The sequence below is a fragment of the Chinchilla lanigera genome, unplaced genomic scaffold (genome assembly GCF_000276665.1).
Source record: "Chinchilla lanigera isolate Chin_1 unplaced genomic scaffold, ChiLan1.0 scaffold00044, whole genome shotgun sequence".
Taxonomy (NCBI): domain Eukaryota; kingdom Metazoa; phylum Chordata; class Mammalia; order Rodentia; family Chinchillidae; genus Chinchilla; species Chinchilla lanigera.
Window position 1 is genome coordinate 12,259,086 of NW_004955445.1, and position 10,144 is coordinate 12,269,229.

General features: G+C 42.7%; 1 long non-coding RNA gene across 1 annotated transcript; it reads left to right on the forward strand.

The window, feature by feature from the left end:
* The first annotated feature begins 1,520 nt into the window (after positions 1 to 1,520).
* On the forward strand, positions 1,521 to 5,830 carry LOC102010644. The gene is made up of 3 exons (XR_001235639.1): positions 1,521 to 1,693; positions 2,413 to 2,504; positions 5,701 to 5,830. It is a non-coding gene; the product is annotated as an uncharacterized LOC102010644 (long non-coding RNA).
* Positions 5,831 to 10,144: the final 4,314 nt, after the last annotated feature.

The following is a 10,144-nucleotide window of genomic DNA, read 5'->3' on the forward strand; positions in this document are numbered from 1 at the left end:
GGTGATCTGGCTGTAATGGAATGGCACGAGGTGTTTTACTGAGAGCCACAGAAGGGGAGGAGGTATTCTAGACACTAGGATTCAGCTCTGGGGAGGTAATGGGAGCTTTGGGTGAGGCTGGAGAAGGAAAGAAGAGAAAGGCTGAACTGACAGAAGGGGTCGCATGAATTGTTTAGGTAATACTGATTTAATGGGAAGTAAGTCATATACTGAGTGGGCATGGAGAGATTAAAGAACTTTTGAGGTAGGTGATGAGCTAGGGGTCTTTGTTGTCCATTGAGGTGACTGATGTTTTTCTAGACTTTATTAGACCAGGTGTTATCGTTTATCTCATCTCGTGGGGATATATAAGCCTTGTGTTGTTGTTGTTTATCTTGAGGCCTGGATTTTAGCTGATACGTCTCCGGCTGCAGTGGTAGTATAGACAAGGCCAAAGCATAGTGAAGTATGCATGGGCCAAACAATAAAATCAACAAAATCAACAAGACTGTTATGAATATAACCAACAAATATTTCACTAGCAAGACCCAGGAATAGCCTTCAATAAGGAGGAGGAGAAGGAGAAGGTCTAGGGAATTTTAGAATCTGATATGGCCCTAACATGTCATCTAATATCTTGAATAGCCATAGAGATATTAAAAGGATCAAGAATGTATACACAGCATTCAGCTTTTATAATGGCAGAAGTATTTTCTTGCACTCTTGTTATAGTATCTAATGTCATCTAATTTTGGAGGACAGCTTGCCATATGTGTATATATATATAATTTAATTTAGGAGGGAAAGGAATCAGTCATGGTGTCTTTTACAGTGAATAACTGCTATTTTGGAGGGCATATAAACAGATAACAAAAGTTTATATTTTTTGATGATATTTTTCTGCTGGGTGTTCAAGACCAAGTTAAAATGAGACCTGTATTAATTAAAATTGACTTTTCACTGTCTACCAAGGCCAAGTTAGCCTCTTAAAGTATTACTCTTGGAACCAGGTACAGAGCTCTCAGATCCTCTGTCACTGTCCACTGCCAGTGTGTGTCACAGTTTTGCTTCACAGACCTTTTCGTTGGTGACTTTGCTTAGGCACACTGCATATCTTTGTTGGTTTCTGTCTTCTGGGGTCCACCAATCTCCTTGCTTAGGAGTTTATGATCCTGTAGAAAAGTTTCTCTCACGTCCTGGGTCTCTGCTGACCTTGGAGGGCAGGACAAATATTGGCTGTTCTCTCAGCCCAGTTATGTCTCTAGTTTTGACCTCTAAACTTTAGTTGCTGAATACCCAGAAGAGAAGATTAGTGATATCAGTTTTAGTTAGCAGATGTAGAACACAAGTGTAAATTATTTTTGATCGTGATTGTCCCCCGTTAAAGGCAAACAGTTGTAAGCGTTATAATTTAACCTCTTAGAGGGAAGGCCGTTTTTAATCAAGGATGTGGAGTTCACTTTTGGCCAGTGGGAGAAACACTGGGGTTTTAAGAGTCTGAAGAGAAAGAAATCAGGTACTGGCTGACCCGGAAGAAGTCTGACCGAGACGAACAGGAGGACAAGGGGGCAGCAGTTGGGGCTGGACGTGTGGCAAAGTGCCCAGCGGCCGTTGGGAGAGCGAGTGGGAGGTGGGAGAGCGAGTGGGAGGTGGGAGAGCGTGTGAGAGTGTGAGCAAGGTTAAAGGAGCAGCAGGTGGCCTGAGCCTTGGCTTGGTGGGTGCAGGCTGGGCGAGGATCAGTTCGCTAGGGGAGGGGGGCAGCGGGCAGCCAGTGTGGCAGCAGCTGAGAGGGAAGAGGTGGCGCGGCGCAGGCCGGCACCAGGAAGAGGGGTTGCCATGGCCTGGGACGCCCCGGCGGGGCAGCGAGGGGTGTGTTCCGCCGCACTCGGGGTCCTGTGCCATGCAGGCTCATGTTTTTCTTACCCGGGCTGGGCTCAGGAACGCGGACTGCGAGCTGTGTTCGCGGGCACTGTGGGCAGCTGCTAGGCACCGGAGCGAGGGCCGCGGGTGCAGGCGCTGTGTATACGCGCAGCTGTTGGATCTTGACTTCTATGGCGACTCGTGTGCCCGCTGTGCGGTGTTGTCAGGACTGTGAGGAGGGTGGCGAGCGGGCTCAGGGCCGGGCAGGCTGGTCATGTTGGGCTCGGGCCTTTGGCAGTGTGGGCCCCCGGCCTGGCCCGGGTCGGTGTAGCTGGCACACAGGAGCTCCCAGCAGGGCCCCTGGGGGCGTGTCTCAAGGCAAATGGCAGTGGTGGGAGGGAGTCAGACGAGGGAAAAGTCAGGAAGGATTCGGCCTGGGAGGGAAGCGGAGGGGGTGCCTAAGGAAGGAAAAGGAGGAGGAAAAAATTAGGGTTTCTAATTTATTAGTAGTGGGAGAAAAGTCCAGACCTGTAGCTCGACCCTTGATGGAGGCTTAAGAAAGGGCTCTGATAGCATCGTTTCAGGTCACTCTGAGACAGAGGCCACCTGGTGATCACTGAAAGTTGCCTTTCACCTTCCTTGGGGAGTGCAAGTGGAAACAATAGGTAAGTGGAGCCTGTCTACTAATTACCCCCTGGAGAACTAGCTTCCAAGGGTATCGGCTGGAGGGCTGCCTCCGCCATGACCCCTCAGTTCTCACTAGTTCTGCACAATCAGAGATCTGTCTTTTTTTTTCACTTTTTTTTTGGTTCTGGGAATCGAACTCAGGACCTTGTGCTTGCCAGGCAGGCGCTTGTGTCGCTCAGCTATATCCCCAGCCCTTCTGAAAGGAATCCACTTGCCCATCTGGTCAGCATTCCCATTGGCCGTTGGTGTCAATGGGGACTCACTGTGGGTGATGGAAAAATCTGTCCTCTGCTGTGAGAGTGGCAGCTGCCCTAAAGGCAATTACTAGCTGGTAGGGTAACCACTGTTTGGTTTTAGTATTCTATAAGGGACAAATAAAAACTGAGCTGAATACAGATGAGATTTTATAAAAAGACCCATTTTACAGAATTTTATCGAAGTCCACTAGGTGGCACTTTAAGGTTACTTCTCTGTAGTGCTAAGATAAGGTTAAAAACCACAGCAGTCACAAGTCAAACAGTTCAAGTAAGTCTAGATGTAACATATGTAAAAGTGGAATGAATACCAGACCTTGTCCACAAGACTAAAACATCCCTTTAACAAAACATCATAAAGTGATTTACAAAAGGCACCAACAGTAGCAAACAAGAATGACAATTACGATTACCTACTTCAGCAATCAAGCAATAAAAGTGAACTCTTATCTCCTATTCATTCTTTATTTTGCAAAATGGAAAAATCAAAAGTATTGTGCTCTAGTCACTGAGAGCCATTGTCTAGCGGGCAGGTTGGCCATGCCATGTTACAGAAAAAGATCAGCCACATGGGCTTCAGATCAGGAGAGAGGTGGAGAAGGAGGAGATTATGCAGGAGGCAGGCTAGCGGGGCAGATGGACGGTTCCCCACTGGAGTACAGAGAGGTGTGGGAGAGCAGTTGAGTCTTCCGGTGGATGTCTCCAATTGGGACCCAAAGCCATGAAACGTGAGCAAGTGAGCAAGGCAAACCTCTTTGTGATTGCTCAGATGCTAAAAGGAAGCAGCCCTTCTTGGAGTGTTTTTTGAGACCAGTGCTAGAGTTTAAAGAGCACAAAAAGCAGGACAAGCCTCTCTGACTTTATGGGGGAGAATAAAAGGCAGGCAGGCAGGAAGAAAGAGGGAGAGAGAGAGACTAGGGGACTTACGTGACCTGAAATGCCCAGCGAGACCTGGCATGGCAGAAGTGGCAGAAGCTGTAGGGATCAAGGTCTGAGGATCTTTCCAGGCAGTCTCTGCTGGGGTGGAGGTTCAAGAGAGCTTAAAGCCTCTCACTGCCCCAGAAAGCTTGCCTCCCTCCCAGGTCTCAGCACCAGATATAAGGAACAGTGAGAGGTAGAAACCAGGTGAGACCACCAGGCTTGTATAAAGGAAGCATGGCATGCAATTTATTGTGCCTGGGTGCAGGCAGACAGAGAGTGAAGGGACCCTCTGTAGGGAACAAAGAGAAGTAGGTCTTTTTTATAGGTATTGAAAGAAGGCAAGGGACATTAGGCAGGAAAATGTTAATGCATATCAGTGGTCAAAGTTCTCTGGCTGTCTTACACCTCAGTGGGCTGTCCTTGAGGTGTCCAGTGTAAAACAGTGTGTCCAGATGTCCAGGGACCTGCAAGATTCCTTCTGTCTTATCCCTTGTACTACATCCTGTGTTTGCCGATGACAACCTTGGTGCTGAGGTGAGTCCCTGCTGAGACCAGTGCTTCTGCTGACAAGCGGGTTGAGTGCTGGGAGAGTCAGTCCAATTCGAGCCTTATAAGAAGTAGTCTCCAGACTTAATTTGTGATGTTAAATGAGCTATATACATTGTTGAAAGAAACACCAACTTATTCACTACCTATCCCTATGTTTATCTATGACAAAATTCACTGGGTAAACTTTTATGCTTATGTTTATATCAAGATTTAAATAGAGTTTTTTATTTAATCATTTTGTCATATTTTCATATCATAAATTTACAGTGAATATCAAACTGTTGTTGAAAACAGAAAGGTCTGTCAGTGTGAGTGTTGCAAACAAAAGTCTTGAAAATAAAAGTGGCATGATCACTGAGTAGAAAGAATTTTTGTTCTGAATGTGAACTACAATTCAACAAGGACAGGCCAACCCAGAAGGGAGGCACAAATGCACAACAAAAGATACAAAGTTAAAAGGTAGCCAGCAGCTGTACTAGAAAGAACGGAAAGAGTTCACAGGTGGCCTCCCACAGCAGGTTCTATTTATGCTGGAGGCATTCCCAAGGCTGTTTTCCGCTTGTTCCTATGTTTTTGGTTTTGTTTGGAGGGGTTGTTTTTGTTTTTGCAGTAGTAGGAATTGAGCCCAGAGCCTTCACACTGAACTATATCTCCAGCCCTTTTTAATTTTTATTTTCACACAGCATCTAGGACGCTAAATAGCCCAGGATGGGCTAAAACTTGTGATCCTCCTGCCTCAGATTTCCAGACTGCTGGGATTATAGACATGTGCCACTGCATGCAGCTTTTTTTTTTTTTAACAGTCAATTACACAGTGATGATCTTAGCAACTGAGCAAACAGGAACAACACGCTTTTTACAGAAGTACAGACAAAGCCTCATTAACTATCTCTCCCAGGGTTCATATTTCAAAATGACATGAACTTGGACTTTTGACTTAATAAAAATTAAATTTTAGCCGGGGATGTGGTTCAGCGGCACAAGCGCCTGCCTGGCAAATGCAAGGTCTTGAGTTCAATTCCCAGTACAAATAAAGAAATAAATAAATATTAAGTTTTTACATATTCAGGAAGAAATTAAGGAATGAAATGTTAATTATACAGGTAAGTCCCATGGCTCACAATGAATTGGCATTATTCATATGACTAGAAAGCACACTGCATATTTTGCTTTGTCTTTGCAGTGGTATGGGGGCTTTTTTAATAATGTGTTAAAAGTAAGCTCAGTTGCTGAGGTGCGGCTGCAATTTCTTTAGACAGGCAGAGAGAATAAAGGGGTGGAGAGTAATGACAATGGTCTCGGAAAACAATTCCTTCCTGTCTCAAAATCTTCTATAAAAAGCAAGATGTATGACAGGCCAGCTCAGCCCTGCGGCACCCTAAAGGACCATCCATACAGTCTCTCAGCAGTTACACCCCAGAGGTCATTTCACTGTTCCTCTTTCCCCCAGGTGAAGGAAACATCTAGAATTTACTGGTGGAGCTGACCTCCTGCCTGGTAACCGCAGCTCCTCCTGCTGGTGGTCCGCCACCCAGCTGACAAACAGATTCCAGCTACAGTTCAGGCACCCATTTTCCTGACGCTATGAAGCTGACCAGCCTCTCCCTGCTGGCCTTGACCATCCTACTTTGCCTCCACATGGCCCAGCCTGGGATACGGAAGAATGGAAGTAAGGCTTGGTGGCCCAGGGTGGGTTTGCGGTCGGGAAGCATTTCCTCTGAAGAGCCCATGGGAAGAGCTGGTGCTGAAGCCCGAAAGCACCTGATCAGTGACTGTGTGGCTTTTTTGTTTTCTTTTCCTTCAGCTAAATGGAAACCTGGATATTGCCCGGAGTTTTATCTTGAGTGTATTTTCAGTGGATTCCCTGGATGCCTGACTGATCGAAGTTGCAAGGGGAACAAGAAGTGTTGCTACTACAACTGCAGACATCAGTGTATGGAACCGTCCTTGTCTCTGGATTGAGGTGAGAAGCCCCAGATCTGCTGGTCTCTACTGCCAGGAACTTTCTCTCAAACTATCTATCTTAGAGGAAGACAAGAAGTGTTTGTACCTCTAAAAGTCACAGCAGTCTGAGCTTTCAGTCAACATTTAAAACTCAGTAGCTTTTCTATATATCAGTAATGAATTAGCTCAGAAAGACATCAGGAAAAGAATCCCATTCACAGTAGCTTTAAAAAAAAAAAAACAAAACCCAGAGATCAACCTAACCAAAGAAGTAAAAAACCTCTACGATAAAATTACAGAGCACTGAAGAAAGAAATTTAAGACATTAGAAGATGAATAGATAGATGCACCTTCCCTTGTGCCTGGATTAGCAGAATTAATAATGTTAAAATGGCCATCTTAGCAAAAGCAATCTACAAATTCAGTGTACTCCCCTTCAAAATTCCAATGGCATTCTTCAAAGAATTAGAAAAAAAAAAAATCCTAAAATTCACACAGAAACACAAAAGACACAGAATAGCCAAAGCAATCCTAAACTAAAAAACAAGGATGAAATCACCACAATACCAGATTTCAAATTATACTAAAAAGCCAGAGTAACAAAACCAGCATGGTACTGACACAAAACTAGAGACATAGACCACTGGAACAAAACAGAGGACACAGACACAAACCCACCTAACTACATCTGGTTCTTGACGAAGGACCCCCAAAATATATATTGAAGAAAAGACAGCCTCTTTAACAAATGGTCCTAGGAAGACGTGATATCCCCTTGTAGATTAAAACTAGATCCCTGTCTCTCACCCTGTACAAAAACCAATTCAAACTAAACCAAAGACCTAAGTATAACGTATGAAACTTTGAGCTAGGTTGGTGGTGCACACCTGTAATCTCACCACTCTGGGAGGCTGAGACAGGACAACCAGAAAAAATGATACTGAAATTGGTTAAATAAATAAATAAATAAGGAAAACACTTGAAGTGATAGGTACAAAAACTTCCTGAGTAGCACTCCAATAGCACTCCAACAGTAAGAATCAACAAATATGACTACATCAAATTTAAAAGTATCTGCACATCAAAGGAAACAACCAACAGAGTAAAAGGACAGTCTACAGAATGGGAGATAATCTTTGCCACCTACACCTCTGACAGAGGAATAATATCTAAGATATATAAAGAACTCAAAAAACTTAACATCAAAAAATTCAATAGCTTTATTAATAAATGTGCAAGTGAACTGAACAGACATGCCTCCAAAGAAGAAGTACAAATGGCCAATAAGTATAAGAAGGAAAAAAATTCAACAATTTAGTCACTAGGGAAATCCAAATCAAAACTACACTGAGATTCCACCTCACCTCAGTCAGAGTGGCTATCATCAAGAATACAAAAAATGATAAGTGCTGTGAGAAAGGAACAATTCTAGGCTACTGGTGGGAATGTAAATTAGTATACCTACTGTGGAAAGCAGTATAGAGTTTTCTCAAAAAAAACTAAAAATAAACCTAATGTTTAATCTGGCCATACCACTCCTTGGTAGACACCCAGAGGGACTGTAGTCAGCATACTGTAGCAATACCTGCATGCCCATGGGTATTGCAACATAGTTCACAGTAACTAAGATATAGTACCAGTTTGGTTGGCAATCAGCAGATGAGTGGATAAAGAAAACGTGATCTGCCCAATTCATTATAAAAAGTGAAATTTTTGTCATCTGCAGGAAAATGGGTAGAATTGGAAATCATCATATTAAGCAAAACAAGCCAAACTCAGAAACACAAGTATTACATGTCGTCCCTACATTAATATGTAGGAATCTAAAAAAGATGACATGAAAGTAGAAGGAAAAAGGCTGGGGATTTAGCTCAGCAGCACAGTGCCTGCCTGGCAAGTGCAAGGTTGTGAGTTCAATTCCCTGTACCGGAAGAAAAACAAAACAAAACAAAACAAAAAAAATCAAAGTAGAAGGCTACTGTTAGACAAGAAGTTGTTAATAAGAAGGAGAGACAGAATAAAGGAAATAGATATGATCAAAATATACACAGTGAAACCCAGTAGTTTTTAAATTAATAGGCACTAATTTTAAACGGAACCTAAAATTAAATAACACAAAAAATAAATAAATTGAGGTACTCAGAGATTTGATGCTCAGCAGAAAGGAAGAAAACCCAATAAGTCATTTTCCTCACAAAAAGCACCATTCATTTAGTGGACTGAATATCATGCTTTTCCTCTGTATGAAAGGGACATTTGGACAAGATTGGCTCTATGGTCCTCAGTGTTATTGATTTTTTATTACAATTTTTTTCAATTGCATTTTTTTTATAATTTGCAATAAAGAAGCATTTTCCACTTCACAGTTAAATTGTGAGGAAAGGGATTATGAGATCATGATTCCTTAGTCTGGCTTGCCTAGAATTCCTGACGTTCAGTCCCTAATACCTTGGCAGTACATCTCAGTACCCTTGGGAGGCCTAGGGATGAAAACTATGTCCCCAGCATGGTGTGTACATTCTCATATCTCTGATTTTTCTCCACTTAGGCGGAAACTTCTTAACCAGGCCCGAGAAGACACTAATGCTATAGGCACAGACTTGGAAAACTGGACCCCAATTCTTCCCTGCTCCTCCCAGGCCTTTCCTGTTATCAAGAATTAAATGCATTCAAGTTAAATAAATATTAATGTGAAAACAAAGAAATAAAGCCCTGTGTATGAGCCCATTTTCTGTTGCTATAACAAACTACTTGAGGTTAAATACTTTCTAAAGAAAAAAGTTGTTGGCTGGGCATGGTGGCACACGCCTGTAATCCTAGCACTCAGGAGGCTGAGGCAGGAGGATCATTGAGAATTCGAGACTAGCCTGGGCTACAAAGTGAGCTCAAGGCCAGCCTGAACTGCATAGCGAGACCCTATCTCAAAAAGACAAAAAAAGAAAAAAGAAAAATGTTGTATTTAACTCATAGTTCTAGAGGTTCAGGAGCATGCCCACGTCTGCTCAGCTTGTGGCAAATGGCACAGCGGTGAGAACACATGAGCGTGGAGAGTGGTTAATGCAGAATAAAGATTCAAGGGAAGCACCAAGCTCCCTTTTAACAACCTATTTTCAGCAGGTGAGTGGATAAAGAAAACATGATCTGCACAATTCATTATAAAAAAGAATGAAATTTTGTCATTTTCAGGAAAATGGGTAGAATGGAAATCATTATTAAGCAAAATAAGCCAAACTCATAAATACAAGTATTGCATGTTGTCCCTATATTAGTATGTAGAAATCTAAAAAAGATGACATGAAAGTAGAAGGGGAATTCGCTAAGTCTCACAATACCTGCATTGATCACTTCTAAAGGTGTTGCTTCCCCAAACCTAATTATCTTCCACAAGCCCCAACCTCCTACAAATCTATCATCTCTCAATATGGACACACTGGAAATCAAACTACCAACACATAAACCCTCGGGGGACAGACTCAGACAATATTCAAACCATGTCACACTGTTATTTAAAATTACATGAGAATCTATAAGACTTCTAAATCTCTCAGTCTGTCTCTCTCTCTTTCTCTCCTTCCCACTCCTCACATCATCACAAACCCTCTTGAGTGATTCTTTAGGATATATAAAATATATGGAGTTACTGTTTTACATTAGATTTTATTCATCTTTGCACTTATAATTTTGTGATAGAGTTCCTTTTACAGTATCTCCTGACGTCCAGATTCTCCATAGGTCAGATTTAAGAGACACTGCAGAATAAAATTTTTATGTTTGGACCTTATGGAAAGCAAACATGTTCTCCTGGGAAGGAGGAGCAAGTTATTTTTGCTGGTTTCTCTGGTACTGGTGCCAGTGGTCTTTCCACCTGTGGATCTAGAGCTAGATTTGAAACTTTGGATTGGAAATGGAGCAGGACATAACTAAAGCCCAGGGTAATTTATGTCCTACGA